Source organism: Phascolarctos cinereus, unplaced genomic scaffold (assembly GCF_003287225.1).
Source record: "Phascolarctos cinereus isolate Bilbo 61053 unplaced genomic scaffold, phaCin_HiC Scaffold_4;HRSCAF=312, whole genome shotgun sequence".
Lineage (NCBI taxonomy): Eukaryota > Metazoa > Chordata > Mammalia > Diprotodontia > Phascolarctidae > Phascolarctos > Phascolarctos cinereus.
Window position 1 is genome coordinate 88,139,778 of NW_027555847.1, and position 15,960 is coordinate 88,155,737.

General features: G+C 42.1%; 1 protein-coding gene across 3 annotated transcripts in view; it reads right to left on the reverse strand.

The window, feature by feature from the left end:
- Nucleotides 1–15,960, reverse strand: part of IHO1 (interactor of HORMAD1 1) — a 68,834-nt gene that overhangs the window by 2,482 nt on the left and 50,392 nt on the right. The window lies entirely within an intron of this gene.

A 15,960-nucleotide genomic window follows, 5' to 3' on the forward strand; every position in this document is an offset into this window, starting at 1 on the left:
TTTAATAAACACTACCCGTATCTTTCCTGGGGACACTGAAGACAGTTTGGTTTACAGTTCAACATGATTTCTACTTAAAACTTCTTGACAGGGCATCCTACTTTGACGTAGCAACTAAAGCATAGGATTTAGAGTCAGAGAAACCTTTAAAAAGTCCAGTTCAAGCCCTTCAGTTTATGAAGAAGGAAAAAAATTCCAGAGGGGGAAGTGACTTGACCAAGGTCATTTGGGTAGGATATAGCAACAGCAAGATTTGAGCCCAGAACTTCCTCCAGGTTGAATCCCCATGCTTCTGCATCTTTGCTCACACTGTTCCCTATGCCAAGAATGTCCTCCCCTTCCTCATTTTTGCCAACTGAATTTCTACCTGTCCTTTACAAGCCAACTCAAATGCTACCTTTTCTAGGGAACCACTCCTGATCTCCTGTCACTAATGACTTCCCATATCAGACTTCTCATACTATGTTGTAAGAGTATGTAGTACAATTGTTAATGTTGGTGTCTCACTGCCCTAACTAGATTATCAACTGCATGAGGGCAAGGATCTTGTTTCCCATTTCCCCAGTGTCTGAGCACAGTGTTCTGAGCATGGTGGGCATTTAACAAAGGTTTATTATCATTCTGACTCTAAGTCTGGAGCTTTTTATGGGCTCTAGAAATATGGCTTCTGCTAATTTCTGTGTGACCATGGGCAAGCCACTTAACCTGAGCCTCAATTTCTTTATCTGTAAAATGGGGATAATATCTAGACTCCTTACTTCACAGGGTCATTGGGAAGATCAAATGAGATAATACACGTGAAAAAGCATTTTGGAAAACTTAAAGCATTCTACCAATGGCAGTCATCAGCTACATTAGGCTGCCTTCCAGGGAAGAGGCTTTTAGAACAAAGGAAGGGTCAGCGCTCATCTCCTGAGGGAGTCTCAGATTGCTGAAGTATGACTTTTCCTTTCTCCTCAGACAGCCCATGTTTCTGAACACAGCAGAGGGAAGATCCCTTTGGGCCAAATAACAGGCGAGAGTGAGAAAACCAGCTCAGCCTGGGCACCCTCCCTCCTAGCAAAGTGATGGGGCCCATCTACCAAGCTTCTCTATACACAGCTCCATCTGTGTAGGTCAGAAACCTTCTTTGTCCTGATGGGTGCTTGGAGATAAGGAGGTGAGGACAAGAGCATGTATCCCCAAACACAGGGCTAGCAGACTCCTGGCCATTTCCCCTTGGCCCAGACACAAGCTATGATTTATTTATCTCTTTTGAAGCAAGGAAGGGATGGGAATCAATTCTCCTTCACTAAGTAGACCTGAGACATCACAGTAGAGGTCTCACTATTTGCTTTGAGACACATGATCTGACCTAGGCTGAACCTATACTTTAAATCTATCTGGGGTGAAGGAATATGGCTCAGCTGCCAGCTCCCACTTTACCTTTCTAGGAAGGTTTATAAAGCTACTAACACATATCTGAGTCACAGAATGTCAGAACTAGAAGCATTGTTACACATCACCTCTCGTCCCATCCTCTGCAAGTGTTGAATGTATATAACGTTTATGGGGGGGGTGAAGCCCTTGGTCACCCAGCTAAGTCATGGCAGAACCAAGTTTAGACACAAAAGATACAAACCCCAAATACATAAATCTAAAGATGACAGCATGGAGTGGATGAGAAAGCCCATTGGATTTGAAGTCAGAGAATCTAAGTGAAAATTGTAGCTCTACTGGATGACTTTGAAGAAGCCACAGCCCCCTCCCAAGGCCTCACACTCCTCATCTGTAAAACAAGGGGATGGACTAGATGGTTGCTAATACCCTTCCTAAGTCCTACCATGCTAAATCCTAAATCCAATTCTTCTTTCTCTCATCCTACTCAAGGCTTTCTTTCAAAGTAGAAAAGAAAAAGTCAGCCTAGAATGAGACTCTGCTTTAATCTTCCCTTCCCTCCCTCCTACCTCCCAGGGGAGAAGTAGAACTGCTCGCTTGTGGCTCAGGGACTAATTGTGCAGGCTGATAATGGGCTGGGGTCACTGCTTTTAAAATGAGTCGCACAGCTGCCTCAGTCAGATTAGCTTAAGAATTGGGTTAAACGCTAAACCTGCACAGAATCTCAAATGGTGCACCTGAACAGAGCATTCGAATGCTTAAAGCAAGGCCGTCATTGGCTGAGTATCATTAAAGCCCACGGAGTTTGATTCAGTGACACTCAAGGTGTGTGGCAGCCACACATTCCAGCTGAGAACAGTCATGCAAACCCCCCATTCTAAAATAAGGCCCTTTGTCTCCCTTCCTCATAGGCACACCAGGGAAGCTGTGAGCAGCCTGACCTGCAATTTATAATAAATGCTGGCTCTCCCACTGTCCATGAGCTGCTACCAGGCAGCCCTGCTGCCTCCCTTCCCTGCCCCTCCCAGCTGCCTCTATGTGCTGGGAATCACAGCATCTGAGAGCTGGAAGAGAGCTTAGACATCATTTCATTTAGCACAACCCTCTCATTTTATAGAGCAGCAAACTGAAGCCCAGGGAAATCACTCCTTCAGGCCATAAAAATGGAGGAAGACAGCAAAGGAATTAAAAGGCCTATGGGGCAGGCACCAGACAGTTCTCCTTCATACTTTATTTTCATTGATCTATAGACTCATAGAATGTCAGAGCCAGAAGGGATCTTAGACACTGGTCTGTAAAGGTTCAAGCAAAGACCACCTGACTGGGCCCTGGGCCCCAAAACACCAGCACCTTAGACACCAACCATGATGACCCTTCACAATGGGGGGGGGGATGCCCCATATTGTAGTAGCACAGGTGGAAAGTGATAGACTGGTCCTACCTGTGAATTCAGTGGAGTCCTATTAGAGGCCCCAGCCAACACTTCCCCAGGCCATGGCTAGCAGATCCAGACCGCCAGTCACAGGATCAGAAAGGATTCTACATGATCCCTGACCCCTGAAGGGAGCCTCCAAATACGTCTAGTCCAACCCCTTCATTTTACAGTGATGAAAGGGAAGACCAGACAGATGAAGTGATTTTTTGTTGTTATTTAGTCGTTTCAGTCATGTTCGACTCTTCCTGGACCCATTTTGGGTTTCCTTGGCAGAGATGCTAGAGTGGTTTGCCATTTCCTTCTCCTGCTCATTTTACAGATGAGGAAATAGGCCAACAGGGTGAAGTGACCCACTCAGGGTCACAGACTAGTAAGTGTCTGAGGTCACATTGGAACTCAGGTTTTCCTGACTCCAGCCCTACAGCTGCCCCATGGCAGAGGCGAGATTTGGTCCTCTATCCTCTGACACCAGATCCATTGTTCTGAGCCTCTCTAAGTGGTTTGGAGTTGCCTTCTCCTGTTGGGAGGAACTAATGAAATAATCTATGTAGTACACTTTGCAAACCTTCAAGTGCTCTGTAAGTGGTCGCTATCACTATTATCTCTGCCCACTCTCTTGTCCCAATTTGGCTCAATTTCCCCACTTCCCAGGCCCTGTACCTCAGTAGGGGATCTGCTGACTGCTTCTTCCTTTGCTATAATACAGTGATAAGACAGAGGGAGTGGAGCTGAATGTGGGTTCAATCAGGCCCCTGGGGCGCTCAATATCAGGCATTTGCTGACTCCCAACTTGTTGTCCTTCCCTCCTGATAGCTGAGAAAACAAACAGGTGCCTCTGCCTGTCAATCACAGGTCCCTCGAGCATCAGAGATCCAACCAAAGGCTCATCCTTCCCATACTGTGATGAGCAAACATTCACTTCCTCTCCTAATCCCTGTTTCAGGATACCTAGCTGCCTCAGTGAAGATCCAGGGCTCTTGCTGATACTTCCTCATTCCCATACATTTTGGCCTTAGGATTCCCAAGTGCCTCACCTGTTCTACCTGCTCCCTTTCAACTTGGCCTTTGGAACCCCCATTTTATTAAAACATTTCTCTTGTCAGAACTAGGCCCTGCCCAGAAGACACAGCACCCCAGGCTATTACTTTTATCTCCATGATGCAGAACTCTGGAATTCCTCTGCTTGTGATCAGGGATATTTCCATCTCTCCCTCTCTCCTCAATCTGCCCACATCCTGCTGCATCCTGCCTTGGGGCTTCCAGTCTTTAACCTCTCCCTGCTCTGTCCTTACACTCCTTGCTTTTAAGACCAGACCCAATAATTAAACAGATAACCCTAGGTTACCCCCACCATCTGCACTGTCTGTGCCAACTTGTGTGTTGCTGAATGCTGCTGGAGGAAGTTATACACTGGCATTGAATAAATGCTTGTTGATTGACTTGATGTGTATTGGGTCCGTAACAAACGTGTGTTTTCCAATCTCTGCTGGACCCTGGCCGCTGCACTGCAGTCCTTTTAGTCTTCTGATTGACTTGCTGTTGTACTACCCCCAGGAATGGTTTCATACCTCTTTTCTTCCCAAGCTCTCCAAGTCAGCCTTCCCCCGCTTTTCAGTGGAGGACTTTGAGAAAACTGAAGCCGCCCATCACCTAGTTCCTTTTCTCCCCCAGTCTACACCACAAAAACATAATAACTTCCCATTCTCACCTTTGCTCCTCAAGTCTCAGAGAGAGAGGTGGCCCTTCTCCTTGTCAAGGCCAGCCCCTCTATTTGTGCTCTGCAGTCTCCTATGGGAGCACTCCCTTCTCTCTATCGCTCCCTCTCTCCTGAGCTCATTTCCCATCTCTCCTTATCCACTGGATTCTTTTCTGAAGCCTTCGAATATGTCCAAGTGTCTCCCATCCTTTAAAAAATCCCTCCCTCAAGTGCTCATCCTATACCTTCCTTCCAAGGCCAAATCATAGAAACAGCCATTTACACTCCGCCTGCCTTCACTCCTTTTCTTCTCCTGCACTTCTCCACTCCTTACGTCTAGTTTCCTGCCCCACCACACAGCTGAACCTGTGTTCTCCTAGGTTACCAGGAACCTCAACTGCTGTGCACATCTGGTGACCTCTCTTCAGTTCTCCTCCTGCTGGAGTTCTCTGCAGCTTTCTGTACTGCTACCTGCCTGCCCACCTCTTCCCTTGGTTTCTGTACCACTACTCCTTCCTGGTTCTCTCCCTACCTGACCAAACATTCTTAGTCTGTTTTGTTAGATAATCATCTATCTCCTGTCTCCTTAGCAAGAATGTTCTCCAGCTAGGAAGCTAGTTAGTACAGCAGATTAGAACACTAGGCCTGGAGTTAGGAAACCCGAGTTCAAATCTGTCCTCAGCCACTTACCGATTCTGTGACCCTGGGCGAGGCACTTAACTAACCTCTATCAGCCTCAGTTTCCTAAATTGTAAAATGGGGATAATAACAATAGCACTACCTCCCTGGGTTGAGGTATTAAATCAGGATTAAGTGTGTCAGGAATAAATGAGATAATATTTGTAAAGTGCCTGGTACACAGTGGATCCTTAAGAAGGGCTTGTTTCCTTCCTTTTTCCTTCTTCCGGGGCTCTGTTCTGGGTCCTCTTCTCTATACTTGGGGATTTTATCAGTTCCCATGGGCTCAAGGTACCATCTCTATGCAGGGAACTCCTACAATACCTATGCTAACTTCTCGCTTGTATTCTACTCCTTCATGTTCTATCTCTCTTCCTGGATGTTGTGTGGGCATCTTGAACTCACTATGTCCAAAATGGAACTGATTAGCTTTCGCCGCCCCTCACCAATCTTCTCTTTTTCACAAAGGTATGTAGCCCTGGAGTCATCTTGGACTCTTCCCTTTCTCTCACCGCCTGAATTCAATTGGTCACCACGTACTGTCAGTTTTATCTCTACAACATCCCTTGTCTCCTTCCGTTTTTCTCTACTCAGAGTCACCACACCAATTCAGGCCCTCATCACCTCTTGCCTGGATTTCTCTAATAGCCTCCTAAAGGGCCTCTCTATTTCTAGTCTCTTCTCTCTCCAATACTCCTTCCACACAACAACCAAAATTATTTTCCTAAGGCATAAGTCTGACGCTGTCGCTGTCCATTGTGAAGTGGATGAAATACAAACTCTTTTGCCTGACAGGTAAGGACCTCTACAATCTTACTCTAGCCTACAACCATTCTGGAAAATAATCCGGAACTATGCCCAAAGGGCTATAAAACTGTGCATACCCTTTGACCCAGTAATATACCACTACTAGGTTTGTATCCCAAAGAGATCATAAAAAAGGGAAAAGGACCCACACATAAAAAAAAAAATTTATAGGAGCTCTTTTTGTGGTGGCAAAGAATTGGAAATTTAGGGAATGTCCATCCATTGAGGAATGGCTGAACAAGCTGTGGGTATATGATTGTAATGAAATACTATTGTACTATAAGAAATGATGAGCAGATGCCAAAGGGCTATAAAAATGTGCATACCCTTTGAGCCAGCAATACCACTTCTAGGGCTCTAAGGACCCACATGTACAAAAATATTTATAGCAGCTCTTTCTGTGGTGACAAAGAATTGGAAATTGAGGTGATACCTATTAATTATGGAATGGCTGAACAAGTTCTGGTATATGTATGAAATGGAATACTACTGTGCTGTAAGAAATGACAAGCAGGCTGATTTTAGAAAAACCTGGAAAGACTTACACAAACTGATGCAAAGTGAAGTGTGAAGAACCAAGAGAAAACATTGTACACAGTAACAGCAACACTAAGTGATGATCAACTATGAATGACTTAGCTATTCTCAGAAATACAATGATTCAAAACAATTTCAAAGAACTCATAACAAAAACTGCTATCCATATCCAGAGAAAGAACTGATAGAGTCTAAATGCAGATCAAAGCATACTGTTTTTCACTTTATTTTTTTATGGTTTTTTTTTTTGGTCTATATCTTCTTTCACACCATGACTAATATGGAAATATATTTTGCATGATTGCACATGTATAACTTATAAAATTGTACTGCCTCAGGGAAGGGTGAGGGAAAGAATTTGGGACTCAAAATTTTAAAAAATGAATGTTAAAAATTGTCTTTACATGTAAATGGGAAAAAAAAATATTATAAAATAATCCTGGAAACACTGCTGAAAGTTAAACATAGAAACAAACGTCTAATGTATAACAAAATCTTCATCACACCACTCTTTGTAGTAGCAAAGAACTGGAAAAAACTGGCTCCCCATTGTTTAGGGAATGGTCAAAAATAACTATATCTGTATGTGAATATAATGCGATATTACTGTGCATTATTAAATGATGAATATGAGGAATGCAGAGAAACATGAAAAGATTTACATAGTCCATATGCATCTATTAAGCGCCTACTATGGTTGAGGCACTGTGCTAAGAGCCTGGGATACAAAGAAAGGCAAAAGATAATCCCATCTGTTGAAGAGCTCACAGTCTAATGGAAGAGACAACAGGCAAACAACTATGCCCAAACAAGCTATATACAAGATAAGCAGGAAGCAATCAACACAGGGAAAGCACTAGAACTAAGAGAGACTGGGAAAGGCTTCCTATATAAGGCAGGGTTTTAGCTGGGACTCGAAGATAGAGAAGCCAGGAGGCAGAAATGAGGAGGGAGACCATTCGAGGCCTGGGGGACAGCCAGTGGCACCCAGTGTCATCAGGAGATGGAATATTTTCTCTGAGGAACTGCAAGCAGGCCAGTGTTACTGGATCACCGGAGGGCAGAGGGCGGTGGGGTTGTGTAACGTGCAAAAGACTGGAAAGGTGGTTGTAGGACATTAGCTTATGAAGGTCTTTGAATGCCAAACTAGATTTTTTCAGTGAACTGATACAGAATGAAATAAGCAGAACTCAGAAAATAATATATACCAAAATGATAGCAATGTAAATGAAAAAGATAACTTTTTGAAGTTGAACTCTGAGTAACTGAAAAACCAAGGAATGTCCCTGAGGACAGAAAATGAAATGTACCTCCCCCCTCAAAGCAAAGAGGCAAGAGACCAACAGGCCAGAATACTATATGTACTATCAGATGTTTTTTCTGAATTGTTTTTCTTTGTCACAAGGAAGAATCCAATCTTAAGGAGGTATAGTTGAAATAACTACGATACAGAGACAAAAGGCATCAATGAAACATATTTTTAAAAATAAAATAAAAATCTGGGGGGCGGACACTTCCCCTTTCAATGTTTATTCTTGAGGAGGTTAGCTTAAATCCATTGGGCAATTTTCATTATAACATTGCACCATTCTCATATCTTGCTTTGCCCCACCTTGGTGCATTAATTTTTTTTCCTTTTAATTTGTATTGATATCATTTTTTTTACATCCACTTCATTCCCCAAAACAAATTTTTTATATATTTATTTATTTTTAGTTTTCAACATTCACTTCCATGAGATTTTGAGTTCCAAATTTTCTCCCCATCTCTCCCCTCCCCTACCCCAAGATAGCATGTAATTTGATATAGGCTCAACATATACATTCATATTAAACCTATTTTCACATTAGTCATGCTGTAAAGAAGAATTAGAACCAATAGGAGGAACCATGAGAAAGAAGAAACAAAACAAGAAAAGAAAAGGAGAGCAAATAATATGCTTTGGTCTGCATTCAAGCTCCGTAGTTTTTTCTCTGGATGTGGATAGCATTTTCCATCATGAGTCTTTTGGAGTTGTCTTAGATCCTTGCATTGATGAGAAGAGCTAAATCTATCAAAGTAAGTCATCACACAACATGGCTGTTACTGTGTACAATGTTCTCCTGGTTCTGCTCACTTCACTTACCATCAGTCCATACAAGTCTTTCCAGGTTTTTCTGGAGTCCACTTGCTCATCATTTCTTTTTTCTTTTTTCTTTTTATCTTTTTTAAAATTTTATTAATTTATTTTGATTTATCAACAATCACTTCCATATGCTTTTGAGTTGAAAATTTTTCTCCCTCCCACCCTCCCCAAGATGGTGCACAACCTGATAGAGGCTTTACATTTATATTCCTATTAAACATATTTTCCCATTAGTGAAGTTGTAAGTAAAAATTAAAACCAATAGGAGGAACCATCAGAAAGATGAAACAAAACTCAACAGAAGGTAAAAATAAGTGATAGCGATTTGACTTCCACAGTTCTTTCTTTGGATGTGGACAGCATTTTCCATCCCAAGGCCTCTGGGGATGTCTTAGATCCTTGTAATGCTGAGAAGGGTTCAGTTTAACAATATTAGTCATCACATAATGTGGCTGTTATTGTGTACAAAGGCCTCTTGGTTCTGCTCACTTCACTCAGCATCAGATGATCCAGGTTTTTCTGAAGTCAGCCTGTTCATCATTTCTTACAGCACAATAGTATTCCATTACATTCATTTACCACAACTTGCTCAGCCATTCCCCAATTGATGGGCATCCTCTCAATTTCCAATTCTTTGCCACCACAAAAAGAGCTGCTATAAATATTCTTGTACATATGGGTCCTTTTCCCATTTGCATGATCTCTTTGGGGTGCAGACCTAGAAGTGGTATTGCTGGGTCAAAGGGTAGTATGCACATTTTTATAGCCCCTTGGGCATAGTTCCAAATTGCTCTCCAGAATGGTTGGATCAGTTCACAACTCCACTAACAATGCATTAGTGTTCCAATTTTCCCACATCTTCTCCAGCATTTATCCTTTTCCTGTTTTGTCATGTTAGCCAATCTGATAGGTGTGATATGATATGGTACCTCAGAGTTGTTTTGATTTGCATTTCTCTAATCAATAGTGATTTAGAGCATTTTTTCATATGACTATAGATAGCTTTAATTTCTTCATCTGAAAACTGTTTGTTCATATTCTTTGACCATTTATCAATTGGGGAATGACTTGTATTCTTATAAATTTGACTCAGTTCTCTATATAGTTTAGAAGTGTGGCCTTTATCAGAGACACTGGTTGTAAAAATTCTTTCCCAGTTTTCTGCTTCCTTCCTAATCTTGGTTGCATTGGCTTTGTTTGTGCAAAAAATTTTCAATTTAATGTAATCAAAGTTATCCATTTTGCATTTCATAATGTTCTCTATCTCTTGTTTAGTCATAAATTCTTCCCTTCTCCACAGATCTGAAAGGTAAACTATTCTTTGCTCTTCTAGTTTGCTTCTAGTATCAGTCTTTATATTTAAATCCTGTACCATTTTGACTTTACTTGGTATAGGGTGTAAGACATTGGTCTATGCCTACTTTCTGTCATGCTATTTTCCAGTTTTCCCAGCAGTTTTTGTCAAATATTGAGTTCTTATCCCAGAAGCTGGAGTCTTTGGGTTTATCAAACAGTAGGTAACTATAGTGATTGACTACTGTCTTATGTACCTAACCTATTCCACTGATCCACCACTCTATTTCTTAGCCAGTACCAAGTAATTTTGATGATTGCTAACTTTATAATACAATTTAAGATCTAGTAGGGCTAAGCCACCTTCCCTTGCATTTCTTTTCATTAATTCCCTGGATATTCTGGATCTTTTGTTCTTCCAGATGAATTATGTTATTATATTTTCGAGCTTGATAAAGTAATTTTTTGGTAACAAAGAATTTTTTTAAGGAGGATAACTAAAAAACACATTAACCAAGTCTGACACTTTATGAGGTGTTCCATATCCACAGAAAGTGAATTCTTATAACTCTTCTCTGGGGCTGAGCTTGGTCAATAAAATTTCCCAGCATTCAGTCTTTATGTTTTTTAGAAGTTGTTCTTTCCATTTTCACCATTTTAGCCATTGTATACTGTTTTCCTGCTTATTTAATTTTATATCAATCCACATGCTTCTCTGTATTCTTCAGTCGTTACATCACATTAGTTAATGAGCCTTTGGGGCTCAGGGTCTGGCAATTTGTCTAGCTATTCTCTTCTTAACAGCTACCATTATGGGAAGGGAACAGGTTGGCCTATGACCAGGGTCTTGGCTCTGCCTCAAAGCACACACCAGGGCTGGTCCTGCTGCCTATTTTCTCTTTGTCCTCCTTATCATAAAGCTTCTAGTGGGGGTCAGCAATCTGTGCTTGACTCTTAGCACAGAGCTCGGCACAAAGTGCTTAATAACTGCTTGCTTGCTTGCTTGCTTGCTTCCTTCCTTCCTTCCTTCCTTCTCCAGAGAAATGGACCTAGTGAAGGGGCTTACAGTCTCGGCCCCATACAATAAAGCTGAAAGGCTCTTACTTGTCCCTCTGGGTCTAAGGCCCTGTTAACTGAACCACAAACAGTCCCTCCCCAAAAAACGACTATGCTCTCCCACTTACCTCTCACCTACTGGGAGACATAGAGGAGTGAGGGATGGGGGAGATAAATCAGTATGTGTGCAAAGAGCACCAGAATTAGAGGACCTGAGTTCAAATCTCATTTTTCATATTTACTACCTATGTAACCTTGGGCAATTATCTAACCTTCTTGGACCTCAGCTTCCTCTACAGAAAGATGACCTCTGAAGTCCCTTACCCTACTGACTTCATTTTGCTCTAAGTCATATGTCTTTTCATTTTTTTCTGTATCCTTCATATTCATTGTTTCTTATGGTGCTATAATTCTCCATTGTATTCATGAACCACAATTGGTTTAGGGGGCTCAGGGGTGGGGAACCTGTGGCCTTGAGGCTACATGTGGCCCTCTAGGTCCTTGAGTGCAGCCCTTTGACTGAATCCAAACTTCACAAAACAAATCCCCTTAAGAAAAGAATTTGTTCTGTAAAACTTGGACTCAGTCAAAAGGCCTCACCGAGGCCCAAGAGGCCATATGTGGCCTCGAGGCCACAGGTTCCCCACCCTTGGTAGCCATTCTGCAGTTGATGGGCATTTTGTTTCTACTCTTTCCTACTACAGAATAAGGTGCCTTTCTTTTTATCATTAACATCCTTAGGGAATATGCTTAGCAGTGGGATCTCTAAGAGGTCAAAGGATATGGACATTTTAATAGCTTTCTTAACATAATTCCAAACTTTTTCTTTCCAGAACGGCTGGACCAATTCACTGCTCCACCATCATTGTAACAGTATGACTATCTTTCTACAAATACTCTGACATCGACATCATCATCATCATCATCATCATCATAGCTAACATTTATATAGCACTTGGAGAAAGAAATGGAAAGAAACTCCAGTCCCTTTGCCAAGAAAACCCCAAATGCGATCACAAAGAGTCGGACATGACTGAAGATGACTGACCAACAAATGTACCACCTCCTATGTGCCAGGTACTGCGCTAAGCACTTTACAATTATTACCTCATTTGATCCTTACAACAACCCTGGGAGGTAGGTGCTATTTGGTTTTTTTTGTTTTGTTTTGTTTTTAGGCAATGGGGTTAAGTGACTTGCCCAGGGTCACACAGCTAGTAAGCATTATGTGTCTGAGGTCGAATTTGAACTCAGGTCCTCCTGAATCCAGGGCCAGTACTCTATCCACTGCACCACCTAGCTGCCCCCATAGGTGCTATTTGTTATCCTCATTTTACAGATGAGGAAATTGAGGTAAATAGAAGTTAAGTGACTTGCCCAGGGTCACATAACTAGTGTCTGAGGCTGGATTTGAACTCAAGTCTTCCTGACTCCAAGCCCAGTGCTCTATCCACTATGCAAAGTATTTCCATTGTTTATCATTTTTGCCAGCTTTCTGGGCGTGAGGTAGAATCTCTGTTGTTTGCATCTGCATTTGTCTTACTATCAGTGATTTGGAGCAATGTTTCATATAGTTGTATTTTAATAGTTTGCAGTTCTCCTTTTGAGAACTACTTGCTCATATTCTTTGGCCATTGGGGAAACCTAGTCTTATACACCTGTGTTAATTTCCTATGTATCTTGGATATAAGACCATTAACCAGCGAAATTCAATGTGAAGACTTTTCCCCAAATGACTATTTCCCTTTTTACCCTCATTGTGTTGCTTTTTTTTTTTAAGGCAATTGGGGTTAAGTGACTTGCTTAGGGTCACACAGCTAGTAAGTATCAAGTGATGGTCTGCAGCCAGATTTGAACTCAGGTCCTCCTGACTCCAGGTCCAGTGCTCTATCCATTGTACAACCTAGCTGCCCCATAATTGTATTGATTTTGTTTTTACAAAAGCTTTTCAATTTTATACAACTTGAATCTTTTTTGTTCTTTTTAACAAATTGTTTGGTTAATAACTCTCCTCCTAGCCACAGCTGTGAAAGATACCTGAGCTTACACTTTTCTAGATTCTTTTTATGGTGCAAGTCTTAAATATTCAGGTTATCATGTCTATTTTGAGTTTATTGTGGACATTGGTGCATTTCTACATCCCATCCCTCAAACCTGAAATGGCACTCACCTCCAACCCCAAGCTTCCTTCAAAGCCCAGCTCAGGTATCAGCATTTCCATAAAGCCTTCCCTGATCATTACTCCTTGAGTGAGCAATCAATCAATCATTCAGCAAGCATTTATTAAGTGCTTACTCATATTGTCAGGTGATGTCCTAAGTCCAGAGGTACAGAGAAAGATTGAAAAGCCTCTGCTCTTGAGCAGCATACAATTTATAGGGGGAAGAGGGAATGCATATAAATTAGTCTCTACAAGATAAATACAGGACAGAGGGAAGGCATTTCTCAAGGGGAAGGTGCTAGCAGCTGTGAGGACCAGAAGCTTCCCAGAGAAGGCCTTTTTAGACTTCGCTGGACTACCAGAGCTCCTGGTGAGTTCCTGAAGCCAGCAGTCAAGGCTTTAAGCTAACATGAGACTAAAACACTAGTCACAAAGGTGACTGCGCTAATTCCGGTGCACTGAGTATAATGGAGAACTTTGGGGTACCTATTGGGAGAAGCAGAAGCAAAGAAGGGAAACTCAAAGAGAAAAGGAACACAGTTTTACGGATTCTTAGAGGTGAAAGGGTTCTTATTTAGTTTTTAGCTGTTACTTATCTGCTTAAAAACCTTCACTAGCTCCCTACTGCCTTACAAGGAAGGTTCATGTTTCTGCTGAACATTCAGGAACTTCTACAACCCGGTGCCATCTGACCCTCATCTCTGGACTCAGCCAAACTGAACTCTTCTTTGACCAACTGTTGCCAACAGGCCATAAGCACAGGAGCCCCAATGGAAAGAGGGCACCTGCTAGACCACTGGCCCTACTGCCAGCCCCACCTTTCCAGTAGCATCAGGAGAAACAACTCCTATGAAGCAGGGGGTGGCCAGCTATCTCCACCACAGCCTCCCACAGGACAGGGGAGCCAGCTGAGCTAAAGAAAGCCTCAAGGAACCCTGAAGGAGAGGCAGGAGGTGGCATGTGCCAGGCAGGTCAACCTTACACCAACACCCTGCCACCATCTCCCTTCAGACCCTAGGGCAGGCAGTCCAGGGCCTTGCCCCTAAGAGCCTTGGGAACACCAAGGCTTACAGCACAGTTCTTTAGTCATCATCCTGGGAAGTAATCAAAGTAGAGATGCAGCCTAGCAGCTACTATAAAAACAAGTACTACAGCCACAGCTCCTGAACACCCAGGGAAAAAAAGTCTGTCACTGTCAAATAATTAGATATCAGAAACTGATGTGATTTTGCCAGTATAAATGATGGTCAAGAAGAGGTATTACTATCTGCTTTTCCTCTGTACCCCAAGGACCCTGAGACCTTTCCATTTGATGTGCAGCTGAAGTCTTCCATATGGGATGACTCCCCATTAGAATGTAAACTTCTTGAGGGCAGGCATTGCCTTTTTAATTTGTATCTTCAGCCCTTAGCCCAGTGCCTTGAACATAGTAAACACTTAATAAATGCTTTCTAAAATTCATTTTTTCATTAATTCATCCCTAATCTCTTATTTATCCTGTAGGTGACAACCAAAAAATAATTTTCCTGAGGTTCAATTTTACCACCTTGTTACCTTGCTCAAATACATTTGTTTGTTCCTTGTTGTATCTACGATAAAATGCAGATCTCTTAGTCTGATGTTTAGGGCTTTCTCCACTATCTGGCTCCAATCTATCTTTCCCTTCTTATTTCCTTATTTCTCTCTTTCACAAACCCTGTATTCCAATTAAACTGAACCATTAGCTGCTCTCTGAATTCAAAGTTCCATCTCCAGACTTTGCATTTGTCTGAGCTACTCCCTATGCCTGTTATGCACTCCCTCATTTCTGTCCATCAGTCTTTTTCTTCTTCCAAAACTCAGCTAAGGTGCCACCTCCTCCATGATGCCAACCTGGGTTCCCCCAGTTGTTACTGCTCTCTTCCACTTCACATTTTCCTAGAATATTCTGTATGTTCTTTCCTTTGCCCCACTATTCTAACAGGGTTCTCTAACATACTCTACCCACTGTATCCACCTGGTAGACCAATGCCCACGTACCTGTAGGACAGGGGCTATTTGGTTTTTGTCATTTTATTTTTCCAGTGTCTAATCCAGATACCTAATGGATGGTTGTGAATTAAGTGAGCAGTTAATTACACAATATCAGAACTGAAGCAGACCTTTCCTCCTCGTTTTATAGATGAAGAAAATGAAGCTGTAAGAGGCCAAGTGATTTTCCCAAGGTCCCCCTGCCAATCAGTGTCAGAAACAGGACAAGAAATGAAGTTCTGACTTCCAGTCCAGTGGTTTCTATAGCACCATAATGACTCTGCATATTATGAAGCACTGCCTCCATCATCTATTAGGTGGGTTACTCCTGTGCTCCTGCTGACTCTGTATAGTGACAGTAATCCTAGTGCCACAGCCTGAGCCCTTCTGATGTGGTGGTGAATGGGCAAAAGCTGCACCAGCCCAGGATGGAGGCCAAGCACATGCGTAGCCACTGAACAGAGGTCAGGAGCAGATGTGCTTCTCTCTGGCCTAGCAAAGGGCCTTGACTATATTTGGCCCTCAATATTTGTTAAATGAATCAATTAAGGAATGATAAATCAATCTGGAATTGTGAGTCACTGGTACAGAGGTTACTTTAAAAAAATGAAAGTTTTTTTTTCTTTCTTACCTTCCTTCTCTTGAAAATGTACCAAAGACCTTGCTGGGTTGATTAATTGTCCCATTCTAATAACTTAGTCCACTTTATTTCTTGCAGTCTCAGCCAGGAAAAACATTGAATGGTGAAACAATTCTCCCTCCCCACTAAAATCCTCCTTATTTTG